At 38.4% G+C, this 16,710-nt stretch overlaps 2 pseudogenes across 2 annotated transcripts; both read left to right on the plus strand.

The window, feature by feature from the left end:
- Positions 1-8,232: 8,232 nt before the first annotated feature.
- On the plus strand, positions 8,233-10,660 carry LOC308233667 (olfactory receptor 51M1-like; annotated as a pseudogene). Its single transcript has 2 exons — positions 8,233-9,304; positions 10,598-10,660. The product of its transcript is annotated as an olfactory receptor 51M1-like (transcript).
- Positions 10,661-14,778: 4,118 nt separating this feature from the next.
- On the plus strand, positions 14,779-15,765 carry LOC308233668 (olfactory receptor 51L1-like; annotated as a pseudogene). Its single transcript has one exon. The product of its transcript is annotated as an olfactory receptor 51L1-like (transcript).
- Positions 15,766-16,710: the final 945 nt, after the last annotated feature.

Raw genomic sequence — 16,710 nt, forward strand, 5'->3', positions numbered from 1 at the left:
TACTGTGTTTCTGGTTGAGCAGAGCTTTTACCAGGGCACCAAAGTTGTCTAAGTTTTGAGTTGCTGATAAGGCATCCCAGTATCGGTTATTAGTATGGGGAAAGTATGATTTTTGTGGGCATTCTATTAAAAAGTAGGGCTCATACGTAACATACCCAGACCATGCTTGTTGCATAATATGTAACAATTATGCTCTCTAGCTCTGCTTTTCCCCAATTCCTCAACATGGCATAAAAATAACACTGACTGGAGTTGTGAAAATAGCATCTCAGACTCAGCTTTGTAAAAAAAAAGTTTTTTTTTTCTTATTTTATTTTGCTGTTTGTGTGTGTGTGTGTGTGTGTGTGTGCGTATTTATTTATTTATTTATTTTTTTACATTCTGCTGCTCCTTTTCTGAACTCTACAAAAGCAAAATCTGCCCTCCCTCACTCCCATAAGAAGTCCAATACTTCAGGATTCAATTGGTCTTTTTCTAGTCTGTACTTACCAACATAGTCCTCCCATTTTATCATTCCTTCTCCAATCCACTCATAACACCAGTAACTTTCACTAGATTCAAGCCCTTTTTAAAAAATCCTCACTAGAGAATTAAATATATTTTTATTGATTTTAGAAAGAGAAAAAGAGAGAAACATCAAGAGTACCTCTTATTCACATCCCAACAGGTGCTCGAACCTGCAACACAGGTATGTGTTCTGACTGGGAATTAAACCTGCAATTTTTGGTGTACAAGAGGATGCTCCAACCAACTGGGCCACCTGGCCAGGGCACTCCAAGACTTCTTAAAAGAAGATCTTCTACATCTTCTCCAAACATTTTGAGCAATTTGGAATGTTTTGACATATTTGAGTGTGAATGATACTGGTCTGCTTTTGCAAAACAGAATTAAAATGGCCCTTTACAAGAAATGTAATAACAATAACAACAAAACCTCACTATGCATAATATCTCACCACTTACAATCCACTCCCAGGTGATATTGCAGTCCTCACAGGTCTTGACAATTACCTAGTGTCAATTACTTTCAAATGAGGCTCAAAGACTGAGAGGGTCAAAGGGGTTTGACCAAAATTAGATGGTTATAAATTAGAGAAGCTGGAATTCCAATTAAGGAGTTGTTTAAAATGAAAGTCTAGAGGTCTTGGAGGTTTGGTAGATATATGATATGAACTCTAGAATATCCTTCTAAATGCCTGGGGTAATATACCAGTATTGTTATTTCTCCATGTCTTAGAATAGTCATATCCTATCCAACACAGATGGTGTTTTTACACCTTCCCTGTGGTATGAGGGCTACCATGCTAGATCTCTTGCATGGTTGTGTTTTTTTTTTTAAGCAATAAAACCTCTACAATCAAACCATTTGTAACTGTCATTTTGATTTCTCTAACTGTATTGAGTATCAATTATTTCTTCAAAACTATTTTTGTCTTAGAAATTTCTATTCTCCTCTTCCCTCAGAACAAAATTTTCCCTCCTTTATACCTGACTGATTCTCACACATCTGTCAGATATTGTATACTCTAGCAAGTTTTCTGTGGCCATGCATACATCTTGCCAGATTTAATAAAGTAAATCACCTACATGCTCCCAGAATCCTATAAATTCTCTATCATATTATTATTTTTTATATTTCATTGATTTTTTATAGAGAGGAATGGAGAGGGAGAGGGAGAGAGAATTAGAAATATCAATGAGAGAGAAACATGGATTCAGCTGCTTTCTACACACTCCCTACTGGGGATGTGCCAGCAACCAAGATACATGCCCTTGACTGGAATCGAACCTGGGTCCCTTCAGTCCGCAGGCCGATGCTCTATCCACTGAGCCAAACCTGTTAGGGCTCTATCATATTTTTTAAATATTGCTGTTATTCCTTCCTCTTTCATTCTTTGAATTTATTTTATGTTTTAAAATCCAGAAGAACAAGAACTAACTTTATTTTGCACACTTACTACTATATGCTCCTTGCTCAGTACGTTGTCTGGCACATGTATTAGACACTGAAGTTTTACTTGTTATTCATATTTTTTCCTATCTCTAAGGTTCTCCAAAGAATGAATGCTTTATTTCTTTGGTGGTGGTTAGAGGAAGACAAAATCAACCACCTGTGGAGGAGCCTGTGTGTGGTTTACTTGGTAACACAAGAGCTCGTGTGGACCATGCATTTCTTGTCAAGCTTCCTGCTAAAGATTAGATGACTTAGAGGTACGTTCCAGTGTCAAGATAAGAAACAGTGAGTGAGGAGGAGAGAACAAGCCTTAAGTGGGAAGTTAAAAGTCAGTGAAATAGAGGGAATGAAAATGAGAGGAAGGAAATATAGAAGAAAAGGAGAGAGAGCCAGGGATACAGGGATACAGATAATCAGAAAAGGAGCCCAAGAGATACTCTTTCTGTAGGATGTTAAAGGAAAACGAGAAATCAAGGTGTTCCCCTGGGATCCAATGTATCTGGGATAACATTTTAAATTCAGGAAAATTATTATTCATCAGTGACTAACCCATAGGAGTTTCTGTGCATGCAGGGTTGGGGGTGGGGGCAGCTATGGTGAGGTGCTATCTGAGCCTTGAGACAACAGGCCCAAACTTTCAGCCCCTCCCAAGACCTGAAGTCTTATCTCTTGGGCACAGCCTTATGGTCAGTCTCCAACCATTTCCCTCCCAAGTTTTGCAAATACTGCCACCTCCCTTTGCAGTGAATGGTCCAGGATAAAGCCCTCTTAGCACTGGGCCTAGGACAGTCTCTCAATGTGGTTCAGGTGGAAGAGAAGCTCTGCCATACACAGACATACGACCTTGCAAAGTCACTTAACCACGGAGTGTTAGTTATTTCACCATTAACTAAAAGAAAATCATTCTTAACAGAGGTTTTTGAAGTTAAACTAAAAATGATGCTTCTCATGTGCTGGTGCATTAGGAGAGAGACACGAACTCAATGTATGCATTCAAATGTATGTTTTCATTTTATGTGTTCCTCCTAAATCTATTTTTATGATCTAGTGCCCCATGACAAAATTGCAACCAAGACTAAGCATTTCCTGGGCCTTGCTCACCTGTTACTAAGAAGTCAAATGTTCGTTAAAGTTTTACCTCTACCAAGACAGAGCTACACCTCTTCCAATTACACCTCACAAGTAACCCAAGCTTCACTTGGCTTTTTGCACCTATGGAGCACCCAGCTTACTAAGATTTGCTGAAACTTCAATCAATTATTTAACTAGCCCAGCACAGGTAATCCAGCTATGACCTCTCTAGCTTTCTAAAGACCCATTGTGACATGCTTCTCAATACATAGTCTACTGCAGTAGTTTTGGAATTAAACCATCTGACTTAAGATGCCAGCTGCCACTTACCAGCTGTACTCTTTAGCAAATCATGTCATCTTTCTGTGTTTTGATCTGCTCAACTATAAATGGGGATACTAACAGTATTCACATTATCAGATTATTTTAATGATTAACTGTATTAATACATGTAATGCACTTAATCATTCCTGGACCATAGTAAATACCGTAGGATTTTTAGTTGGTGTTGTTATTGTTGTTAGACAATTTGTGAAAATGGGATCATTTGGCATTCAGGGTGGGAAGGATCTGGCCTGCTAAAGAAAGTGAGGACTCTGTGAAATCTTCCATATAAGCACAACACTTGATAATGGAAAGATTTGCATTCTATTCTCACATAAACCCTGTGAGAAAGCAGAAAATGGTGAAGATTTTAGTTCAGCTTTTCAAAGAATTTGAGATTCTCAGAGACAGTGACTTAAGGTGCTATGTTTAGCAACTGGAGGAGCCAAATGTATAGAGCTGGTGGTGGCTTTCCTCTGTAGGCCAAAGTGTTCTTGGGAGTAGAACACTGGATTTACTCATTCTCATGAGGATTCAGAGGCACTTTCTTTTGAAGATGTTTGAAGCTTCTACTCAGAAACTTTTCCCTTCCTCATGACCCTCTCAAATCTAACCTAGACTGCAAAGAAGCCTAAATTGTGGTAAGTCATGTGGACCAGATGTGTTTTTTTAATCCTTCTGAAAGTGGACATTGATATACTAACAGTGCCTGTGAAACAGGATCTGTCCTAGAGTGTTTAGGATATCAAAATATTTATGGCCATATGACTAGGATTTAAGATTAGACATATGGAGAGGATGAAGTCTTTTAAAGTAAGCACTCATTGATTCACAAATATAATCTGAGTGACTACTGGTTTCTAGAACTGCATGAAGCCAACATGATAGAAGATGTGTATGTGCTGTGTGCAGGGAGATAGGCACTAAATGATGGTCTAACAAATATTAAATGAAATTATTATTAATAGTTAGTAGAAATTAATTAACAGTAGTATTTTAACAGCCACTATCTGCCAAATGCAGCACTATTAGAAGATTTGTATTCATTATCACTCAGTAAAACTCCATGAAACAGATTTTATATCTTATTTTTATTAATAAAAATAAAATACAATAATTTGAGAAAATTTTCAAAATCATGTAACTAGTAAATAATTACATTTAAATTTTTTCATGAAATATCTTAAATATGTCTATGAAATAAACATAAAATATTAAGTATATTTTATATTTTAAATATAAAGTGGAAAGACTACTCACCCCTACCTTCCTATCCTCCTTAAAGAGATAATCCCTTTTTATAATATAGTGTGCATCCCACTGTGCCTTTTTCTACACATTTACATACATACATATGAAAATGTTTAAATACATTTTTATTGTTTGGTGACAGGAGCTGTTTGTGGCATTGCTATTTCATGATACACTAAAAACAGTGCTGCCTTATGCACATTCTTGGGTTAGAGTGAATATAGACTAAGACTCCATGTAAGACAATGGTTTTTAAAGCTGATGACCCTGTTGACTTTACTGTTGACAACAGAGAGGAAAAAGGTAGACATTTTCTCAGCATAACCACTTGGGAAAAGGAAGTGGGGATGAGATATTGGTTTCCTGCCTCCAATCCCCCTTCTATAGAATCAACAAGTTCTTTAGACAAGCTCCCTCTGGGTGGCCCCCACTGAGTCAGTTGTTCCAGAAACCTCTCCTGCCATCTTGTGGCTTGTACAGCATCTACAGGCTGCTTCTTGAGAAAGAAAATGAAGATAAAAAAATGCTAGGGTCTACCAAATAGTGAATGAAAGAGTACTAGTGATAACAGTGATTATTCATGTAGTTATTAGTTATTATTTCTATTATGACAGTTTCAGTCTTTTACAGTGGATACTGAAGTTCAGAATTTGGATTATTAATGCTAGGAGACATTAGATAGGTGAAAGAGATATATATCTTATACTGACTAGCCCAGACTGGAACCACTACAGTAAAGTAAGTCAGACATTTACAAATAGTATCTACATAGAGTAAACTTAAGTGGCAATATTTTCAGGTCACAGTCATTTGTAGAGAAAATTAAATTCAACCCCAGACAGGCACACATGTCTGGGCATTGAGATTTAACAACAGAAAATACATATTCTACTTTATTTTATTTAGTTAGTTAATGGTAAATTATATTTATTTAGTTAGTTAATTATTTAATAAAAATCCCTTATATTTTAATAATTACTAGGTACCAAGGATATACTGGTGTGTCTATTTCCTGCCTCTATGATGCTTATATTTTAATAAAGAAGAAAAATAGTAAAAATACAATGACAAACAGTTACAGCTTTATAAAACTGCTGTGAAGGAAACAAAAAGGTTGATGCAATCGAGGGAGAATAAAAAGACTTGCATAAGCTGGTGTGACAAATGAGGGCTCTCAAAGGAGGTGATAATTAAAGTGGGACCTGAGGGATGGGGAAGTAGAAAAAGCTTTGCAGTACTTTTGTTGGTTCTGGAGCTCTAGTTCAATGATCAGAAAGGGAAAGAGCCATAGAACCATATTTCAGAAAGGAAGCTACTGGGGCGGGGAGGGGGGCGGGGGGTGGGAGAGACTGCCTCTTCCAGCAGGCTCAGTCTCTGAGTGATTGGAATAGGGATTGAGCCCTTGCTTCTGTTGGCCCAGCTATGGACCACCATGAAGAGTGAAGTTAGAACCTTGCTCTGGACTCACTCCCCACATTTCTAGTACATACAGGGGCACTAGAGCATGACTATAAAATCTACACCACATTCTGATGTTTATATTCTAGTCCTCATAGATCTCTCTCAGCAAACAAGGTCTTTCACATTTAGCTTTTTTAAAAATAAAACACATACATTAAAAAAATGTTAGAACATACAATGTTCACTCTCTGTGGCCCATAATTTTTCAGTAGAGAAATTGACCAAATTGTAAAAACATGAGCTGTAGCCTAGAGATATAAAATTCCATCTTAAAGAATTACCAGAGTGACTACAGGTGGAGGTACTTTAGGAGATGGTGGTAATAGGATCTAAAGAGTGCTGAGATCCTAATTAAATAAAAAAGTATATCTAATTATATCCAAGGGGGATATTAGTGTTAAGAATAGAAGTACAGTGGCAGGTAATAAACAATTAGGCAATCCAAATTTGATTTGTTTTAGATAAAAGCCTTAAAGAGCTAGAAACAAAGTCTCCTCTCTCTCTCTCTTTCTCTCTGTCTCTCTCTCTCTCTCTCTCTCTCTCATCACAAACATACACATACACACACACACACACACACACACACACAGATGTACATATGCAAATAGTATTATATGCTCTAAAAACCACTAGCACATAGAGAAATAGGTACACTCTTGCATTGATGCTTTTAGTAATAGATTTAGAGATTTAATAATAGATTCTAATACATTCAAATTTAAGGCCTGAATGACTCCCACCAACATATTGATACCCCACCTCCCTAACAATCACATACCCATATTCATTTCACTTTATATCCACAAGATCCTAACATTACCCTCTGGGACAGAGATGGTGCCAAAGACTGTTCCTTCATTGTTCCCTGCTGCCAGCCTTCAGAAACCAATTCTGCCTTCCTAGCCTGGGATAGTCATACTGTTTGGTGAGCTCTGTTTAGCAATATATTTTCTTTAGTAAATGTGAACTTCATAAAGGCAAATCTATTTCATGTTTATCTGGGTATCTGCAAGGTGCTGCTCTGGGTTTTTCAGAATAGGCCCATGATAGATGCACAGTGAATGAAAATTGATAAAATGTATTTTATACAATTCCAGTCTTCTTTCAAAGAAGACTATTTTGTAATATGATAAAAATAAATCTAAAGATCATGTGGGGGAATGAAAAAGCAAAAAGAGCTAAGAGTGTTTTGCATTGCTAATAAATGACTATTTCTGGGGCAGTAGTACTTAAATTATATATAATTCAGAGAAGCAGAGTAGAAAGCTGATATATAGATGCTAATATATGAAATAAAGCAGATATTACAAGTATCTAGATAAGTGGTAGTTTATACATTACATAATATTGTTTAACTCTGGGAAAAGCTATCACTTAAATATCTTCATTTAGCTCCATGCACCAAAAAACATGTCTCCAGTACAGACTTTAAATACTTCCTGCAGATTGTCAACAATGTACTCTACAAAAAGTATGAGGTCATTGCTTGCTTTTTTTAACCCAATCATCAATATGTGTTCAGTCTTTTGACATACATATAAACCGTTGTTGAGTCTTGTCCCTATCAACTACTGCTATTGTCTCATGCCAAGGTATTACCTCTCTTGAATTTCATATTTGAGTATGGGAAAATGTTTTAGTTCTCAGTAAACTTTTCCTCACCTTGATGCCCTAGCTTATGCTATTCCTTCTTCCTGGAAATCCTTTCTATAAAATTCCATCTCATGGTTAATTCTTAGTCTTCATAGCGCAGTTTTTTAAAAATATATTTTTATTAATTTCAGAGAGGAAGGGGGAAGGGAAGAGAGATAGAAACATCAATGATGAGAGAGAATCATTGATCGGCTGCCTCCTGCATGCCCCACACTGGGGATCGAGTCTGACCAGGAATCAAACAGTGACCTCCTGGTTCATAGATTGATGCTCAACTACTGAGCCACACCAGCCCAGCTATAGTTCAGTTTGAGTGTCTTCCCTGGGTCTCCAAGTTGAACTTGTTACCACCCACCAAAACTCACATAATTGCTACTATGTGCCTTTCTTTGGTTGCACTTAGGATAATTATTGTACCATCTTATATGATAGATGCTCCCAAATAATAGCAGTCATTGTTGATGGCAATAAATACAGTGTTGTTGCTGTCTTCCTACCCCTGTAGACTTTCTCTAGGACATGGCCAGAATTATGATCTCAGTAAAAGCAGAATGCTCTCAAAATTTTTTGGTAGAAGTTTTCTCTTCTATAAGCTTAAAAGAGGATATTCCATTTTTTCCTCTTCTACCCAAGCCAGACAAGTATCATACCAGTTCTCAATTCATGCTCTTGTCCAACATCACTCAGTTTAGTCCCATGTTCTACCTCATCTGCTTTCCTGGATTGGAAGCCATTGAACACTGGATTTTCATCCCCTTTTTCCTATGTACCTGGTGGTCATCCCAGGAAATTCTTTCATTCTGATAATTATTAAGATCAACCCTAATCTGCACACACCCATGTACTATTTACTATCCTTTCTGGCTGTCATAGATTGGGACTGTCAGTATTCACCTTGCCTACTAGTGTGGGAATCTTTTGGTTTAACTCCCATGGTATCTATTTTGAAGCCTGTCAAATCCAGATGTTCTGCATCCACTCATGTTTTGTCATGGAGTCCTCAGTGCTCCTTGTCATGTTCATTGACTGCTTTGTGTCCAACTGTCACCCCCTGAAGTACTTGGTCATTATCACTGGCCAGTGAATGGTCAGAGCAGGCCTGGTTGTCATCCTCAAGAGACCTGCAGCCCTTGCTCCTATTATCTTACTTTTGAAGGCTTTTCCCTATTGTGGACCTTAAGTCCTCTCTCATTCTTTCTGTTTACCTCAGGAGGCCATATGCTTGGCCTTCATAGACAACACTTTCAACACTGGGCTGACACTGATGGTGTTCATTGTGATGCTGGACCTAGTACTCACTGCACTGTCCTGTGGAGTCATCCTACACTCGGTGGCAAGACTGGCCTCCCCAGGAGAGTGGCATTGAGCCTTGCAAACATGACTTCACACCTCTGTGCTGGTCTTCTTTGTGCCCGTGGTGTGGCTGTCCTTGGTGCACTGCATTGGGAAGCATGCCCCATCTTCTGTTCACCTTTTTTATGGCCAACATCTACCTCTTTGTGCCTCCCATGCTTAACCCACTCATATACAGTATTAAAGCCAAGGAGATACACCATGCCATCAACAATTCCTGGGTTTCAGAAAGGGCAGTGTGAGTTCTGGGGCTAAAAATTCCAGAGTGGCCAGAAGAAGGGCCTCAATCAGACCAAAGATTGGCAGCACTGAGTACTTATTATTTCACTCCAAGTTTCCCAGGATCTTTCCCATTACCCTACATAAAATATGTGTGAATTTCTTTCTTGAATATTGGTTAAGAATGCTGACCTGCTCTTGCTTAAATTATAATGCCTCTTACCATATATGAGACCTAGCATTTTGTGTAGTATCAACGCTGCCCAGGGGAAGACTTTGTAGAGGGTCATAATCAATATGCAAAAACTGAAACTAAAAAAAAAAAAAAAACTAAAAAGGAATAATACCTTTAAAAGCACTCAGAACAGAACCTGGCAAAAAATTGATAAACCCTAGTTGTAATTAACTTTAGGAAATGTACCTCTTCCCATGGTTTCTTATGACTGCTTCCTTCATCTCTACCTCGTCAAGGTCATTCTCTTTGGTTTTCATTCTAGCTAAGCAGTATCCTTTGGACTCTTGACTCATATTAGAATAATCAGAACTTCTACACTCTTCCCTGATGGCAGATTCAGGCAGAACTCCTCCAAATCTTTCTGTGGATGTGTTACTTTCTGGCCTTGTTCATCTGGTAGAAAGCGTTGTCCCCACCTCTAACTCTTCTCATTTCTTATTTTACCTTTCTTGTGAACTCCCGAGTCCTATAACCTCAGATATAACATTAAGCTGAAGTCAACGTTTGTTTCTCATCACTTTTAGTTATGAAATCTTGCACATGACATGGAATGCAACAAAGCTTCAATAAAGAAAACTTCCACAAGCATGTCTATGTCATAATCTAATTGCTCAGAATATTGTAAACCTAAATTACAAGAGAAAATTGCCCCTACCACTGACTAAATGAAATTCATGTGGAATCTCAGCATTGAGATTGCTTCTTTAAGAACATTTTTCCTGACAGGGCCCCTCTCCAATACCAGAGCAGAGGCTTCATTAGTTGACTCCTATGGAACCCTGCATTTCCCATTCTTATATTTAGTGTACTATTAGTGTTAGTACATATTAGTGTACTATTTTGTCTTTCAGTTTAGTTTCTTTTTCCCCTCTCCAGAATATATTACTAAATTAAACTCTTTGGAGGAAGTATGCATATTGTGTTTACAAGTAAATCTTTATAAATACAATTCCAGGCAGAAAATAGATAATAAATAAATACTAAATGAATTCCTGAGTACATAAATGCTTAAAGTAAGATCCAAAGCTAAAAAAGAACTTTTCTTTTTCTAATAAGGGTTTTCTTCTTCACATCCAGGAAGCTAAAGAGGATTTCTTTTGGGTAGCATCTATCAAAGGGGTTTCCCCATCATTTCCCTAATTCTGCTTTGCTCAGGGGCTTTGGGCCCTCCCATCCCCCTCACCCCCACTGCCACTAGTTGAAATTGCAGTGACCAGAAAGTGCTTCCTGAGAGTTGTTATTCACAGTGCTGGGTCATAAGGAACCTTGTATATACTAGTAGCTACCACTCCTCCTACCTGATCCAAGTCCCAACAGAAAACTTGCTGGAGTCTGTTTAATCAATAAAATGTTCTGTTTTTTTGCCATGGACTCAGGAGTTTAGAATTTCCTGGACCCTAAAAATACAATATTTTATCAAATGCAATGTGTTTTATTAATCTTTACATTCAAGTATGTGGCCAAAAGCTTATAGTGTCCACATATTTGCTGAATAATTGAGTGTGAATAACTTCCTGGTAGTAAGAAGAATTGCAAAGACAGACATAACTGGGAAAAAAGAGAGGATCCGAGAAAGAAGGACTACGGGTCAACCAATAAATTTCTCCTAACTATAGGAGCTAGTGGGAGAACAAAATTAAACATAATCTGATCTGCTGAAAACTCTCATGGTGATGTTTACGGGTCACTAAGTTTCCATGGAAGATAATTGGGGTTTGAAAAAAAAAATAAGTTCTGGGAGGAATTGATCCATCGTTGATGTTTGCCAAGTCTGCATCCTACATCCATCTAAGGAGTTTCCTCTGAGGGCCTATGACCCAAGGGAGAAGGACAGGACAGATAGCTTGATAATGGCCTGAGATGCAGCAGATCCTGAGTCAATCAGAAGAAGCTGGGAGAGGAGTGAAAGGTGCTACAGAGGTCAGGAAAGAAGCTCCCAACAGTAAGGGATCAGTAAGTCATTGAAGACCCTTTGGTTTGTGAAGAGAGGCAGCCAATCCAATCTCCTCTCTTATACTTTTTATCTAGCAGGTGTATAAGTAGAGTTATAAGGTAAAGCAATTTCCAGAATGATGACTGGTTAGAGATACTGTTCTATTATATATCACCATGATGTTTTTGGTTGGAAAGAGAGATCAGAGGTTGTTATTGGCCTGGGTTTTAGAGTGAAGTGTTACAAGATTGTGTCAGGTAAAACATAATCCCAACTCCAACCTGACTGATGCAACTTCCAACACTTCAGAGCACTTCTTTCCACAGTCCCATATGAAACCCAATTGTTTCCCTGGAAAGGAAGCAGGGAACGTGTGGAATAGTCCGTCACAGAATAAAGCTAAGGTGTAGAGGGATTCAGTCACTTTACCAAAGTCATGTGGCTGGCTTGTCCAAAAACCACTTAAGAGCCAGAGCTCCAAACCCTGAGTTTCTTACTCTTTGTTGTTGCCAGGTCACTTGTTGACTTTCCCTTAGAAACCATTGCAGACACAAAGGGAAGAGTTGTAGATGTCAGATGGTAGGTAATGATTATGGAGACCTTTCAATAAGAAGGTAGTCTTGGAAACCATAAATAATAATAATCTACATCCATTGATTGTGTGGTCTAATTGTACTACATTTAGAGTTGTATATAAATGGCTCTATAACAAAGTAGATATAATGATTGTCTAAATTTTTCAACTGAAGAAACTCAGATTAAGCAAATAATTTGCACAATCATAGAGTTCATAAATATTGGAGTTCTGATTTGAATGCAGATCTGATTCCAGAACTACTTCCTTAACCACCTCACTCTACTGCCTAATGAATCTTTGTCTAGTGGGCCACAGGACTATATAGATCTTCACTGTCCAGTGTCTTTGAGATGAGAAGACTGAACAAAAGGCTGTGGGAGTGACCCTAGCCTCCTCTAGGTTACCAACTTCAGGCACCTCATCCTCCCTCTGTTCCTCATGCATCCCCATGTCAATCCCTCAGTATCTGATAGCACCTTTAATTCATCATCATTTTTGCTACCCAGCCTGCCCTTCTAGGTGTCTCACAAGATACTTTCTCTTCTTCTTAAACCCCTTATCTCTCATTTGACCTCCCACTCTGCCCTTCCTCTCTTTTCTGCTTCTCCCTCTGCCTCACCCCATTCTCTCTGAGTCCCTAAGCTTCCTACCAATTTATGCATTGGCTTTCCCTCCATTGTCCTTCAGTCTCTTTCCTGAATCCAGTTTTCTCTCTATCTATGCCTTTTTGCCAGCCATCTCTCTGCTGTCAGTCTCTCAGCAACCCTCTCTCTGACCTTAGCCTACCCATTCTCCAGGCCATTAATCCTGCCCCTTTCTGCCTCCTATCTCCTGTTTCTGCTCCTGAATTTCTTCCTCTCAGTTTTATAATTCCCTTTCTCTTTGACACTCAGCTTGCCTTATTATTTCCTTCAACATCTTTCTCACCAGTTATCACTACATCCCAATTCTTCCATTTTCTCATGGCCTTTCAGTCTCTTAGTCTCTCCTCCAGATTTGCCCCTCAGCATATTCTTATTAAAGTCACCATTACACTGTCTCACATCCTTCTCCTATCTGGTCCTCATTATACCTTCCCCACTTTCTTAGCCTCATCCTTCACTCTGTCTCTCAGCCTTCTCTCCCTCAGTATATGCTATGATCTATTTCTAAGTATTTCCTTTTCTCACTGTCTCTCAATTACTTCTTCATTCCTTTGTTCTCTCAGTATATCCCCAACCTTTCAAAGGCACATGATACCTTATGCTGATATTTAAAGTACTTTCATATTGAAGAGGAGATAGGGTTTATTTCTGTATAATAGGAAGGGGTAAAGAGTAAGGACAATAAGGACAATTATAAGAATATAAGAAAATCAGTTTGTTTGTTTGTGTTTTTTTGTGTTTTTTTTTTTTTTTTTTTTTGGTTGGGAGCAATAACAAATATATTTATCCCTTATTATATCACAAATTTTCTACACATGTTTTGTACACATGGTATATAAGTTAAAACACATCCATTCTTTCATTAAAAACATTACCATTATTTTGTATCAGACACTGAGATCCAAATTAGCAAGTTATCTTCTGAGCAAGAAGATACCCCTGTTTTTAGTACTTAATAAACAAATTTGAGCAAGGAACAGGCTTTGTCATTGTTGCTTCTGTTTCATGGTACACTACTTACTAATATGTGCTTTTCCCAATACCTGTTGAGGAAACACTGCCCTAATAAGTTTACCTGGTTTATTAGAGTTGTTTAAATTGTGTTAAGTCTCCAACTTGATTTCTGTGCAGAAATATCTTTGAAAATATAGAGACAAAATAAAAGAAAGATAAGAAACAAAGAAGCAGGCATGTCAGTACACTCTGAAGTTAGACTTGAAAGAAATATCAGGAACTAGAGTGAAGGTAGCAGCTTTAAATATATAGACTATCCCCCCAACAAACAAACAAACCTCATAGACACAGACAATAGTATGATAACCAGAGGGAAAAAGAGTGGGGTAAGGTAGAACAGGGTGAAGGGGAATAAGTAATGATGGAAGGATACTTGACTTTGGGTGGTGAATGCTAAACAATGCAATATACAGATGATGCATGATAGAATTGTACACTTGAAACCTATACAATTTTATTAACTGATATCACCCCAGTAAATTCAATAAAAGTTTTAAATAAAGATGTTGAGTGTGTAGGATAAATTAGTGTGACTTTGTAAGGAAGAATGAGATTTCCAGAGGACCTGAGAAGATGCGTGAGATATAAGAAGCTTGACAGTAAGTCACAGGTTCCTGAGAGATTGAGTTGGAAGAGAAGCATGAACATGTGGAGAGGATCCCATAATGACAATAAGGAGATAAAGCAGATTGGATGAGGCAAATCTGAACACATAACCTCAATTTGCTTAGAAAAATTAAAGATAGGTTTTCTTACAATAAATGCTTGAAGAGATACAAAAAAGGCAGGGAGTAACAGAATTTTTGAACATTCTGTTCAAGTTGAATTATAAGGACTTTTTCTAAGAGAAAAATACACACACCCCTCTTTCACTAGCTGGTCAAGAACAAGAGCAGAGAAAACCTTTGTTGAGGATTAATGTCATTGAGGTAAGAAAAAGATGAGATGGGAATGAGTTAAAGAGGGGGAAAATGGGAAAAGAACAAGCTGCTTGTGAGGGCAGTTGTTCATTGAGACGTCACTGAATTCCAGAGTGTGCAGAGAGTGGAGACTAGCCAGAAGGAGATTGGTGTCTGAGAGAGGGTGGCTCATGCTTACTGGCCTGCTAATTTTCAATCACACTGCCACCTTTGTCAGAGTGAATAGGCCTGGAGAGAATGAGGATGTCCACCGTATCAATTTGAGCTTCTCCATATTCCTGCTGACAGGCTTCCCAGGCCTGGAATGGGATCACCATTGGATTTCACTGCCCATTTTTGTAGGCTACCTCATGGCCTTCTTGGGTAACTCCACCATCTTGCATCTGGTTCCAACTGACCCATCTCTCCACCAGCCCATGTACTACTTTCTGGTCATTCTGGCTGTGACAGACTTGGGCCTATGCATGTCCACGCTGCCCTCGGTGCTGGGTGTGCTGTGGTTTGATGCCCGGAAGGTGGGCCTGGTGCCCTGTGTCCTGCAGCAGCGTCAGCTGTGCTCTTTGTTATGGCTCTGGACCACCTGGTGGCCATCCGATTCCCACTGCGCTAAGCATCTGTGCTTAACGGGTCCTCGTGTGGCATTGGCTGGGGTTGTGCTGGCTATGCGGAGTGCCGCCATTACTGCTGCACCTTCATGGCACCTATTGAACTTTAACTACTGTCACCGCGGGGCATTGTCCCATGCTTACTCTCTTCATCAGGACATGATCCGCCTGGCCTGCTCTGACACACGTTTCAACAGACTCTATGGGTTGTGCATCATCATGCTGGCCATGGGCTCTGATGTCCTTTTCATCCTGCTCTCATACACTATCATCCTCTACACCGTGTTAGCCATCGCCTCTGCAGGGGAGAGGCTTAAGGCCCTCAACACCTGTGTCTCCCACCTCCTGGCTGTGCTCTGCTTCTATGTGCCTGTGCTAGGCCTGTCCATTGTGCACAGATTTGGGCATCATACTTCACCCTTGGTGCACATCCTCATGGGCACTGTCTCTGTGCTTTTCCCATCCCTGCTGAACCCGGTTATCTATAGCATCAAGACCCAGCAAATCTGCAGGGCCATTCTCAAGGCAGTTTCACTGGGAAAGATACAATGAGACATTGGGGATGTACCATGTTGTTCAAAATAAGGAATGTCCTCAAGGTTCTTTTTAGAACCCTCCTACAAAAAAAGCAATTTCTGTTTACTTACTTTTAGTTTGATCAATCAATTGTACATTATGAATTAACTGTAATGAAAAATCAAATAAAGTTGATGCTACTACTTATGTATACTGTATACTTATAAATATATAGTCACTACTCCCTTGTATTGAAAATAATGATTACCTTTTACATAAATGTTTGCATGTTCATCATGATTTTTGTATTTTCTCCTCTACTAATCTGTTAGAACTCTAATTCTATAATAATTTCATTATGGATAAATTACTGTAATAATATGGAAAGTTGAATTCTCAGTTTACATTCTGTGGATTAACTAATGAGTTTACCACAGTTTCTTACAATATAATATTTTTATTACATCAATCCATCAAAGATAACTTCATTGTAGATCTAAGAGGAACTTGTCAATATTGTTTTTCTACCCCAGTCCCGACTCTTGAGAACCTGCAATATTTTTCCAAACTTTTCTTTAATTGTTCAATTGTACAAATATATTTGACTTCTCTTATCCACATTTATTCTTCCCTATCTTCACTGATCTTAATGTGTCTTTAAAAATAATAATTACAGCCTTGGCTGGGTAACTCAGTTGGCTGGAGCATCATCCTGTACACCAAAAGGTTGAAGGTTTGATTACTGGTCAGGGCACATACCTAGGCTGTGGGCAGCATATGGGAGGCATTCGATTATTGTTTCTCTCTCACATCAATGTCTCTCTCACTCTTTCATCAATAAAAACATATCCTCAAGTGAGGATTTAAAAAATAATAATAATTACAAACATAAAACACCCATCTAAAAATCTTAGATTAAAAACGAAGAAAAATGTATAGGATGACAGAAGATGAATAATATGATCACAAAAAAATTAATGA

Source organism: Plecotus auritus (genome assembly GCF_963455305.1).
Source record: "Plecotus auritus genome assembly, chromosome: 9".
Taxonomy (NCBI): Eukaryota; Metazoa; Chordata; class Mammalia; order Chiroptera; family Vespertilionidae; genus Plecotus; species Plecotus auritus.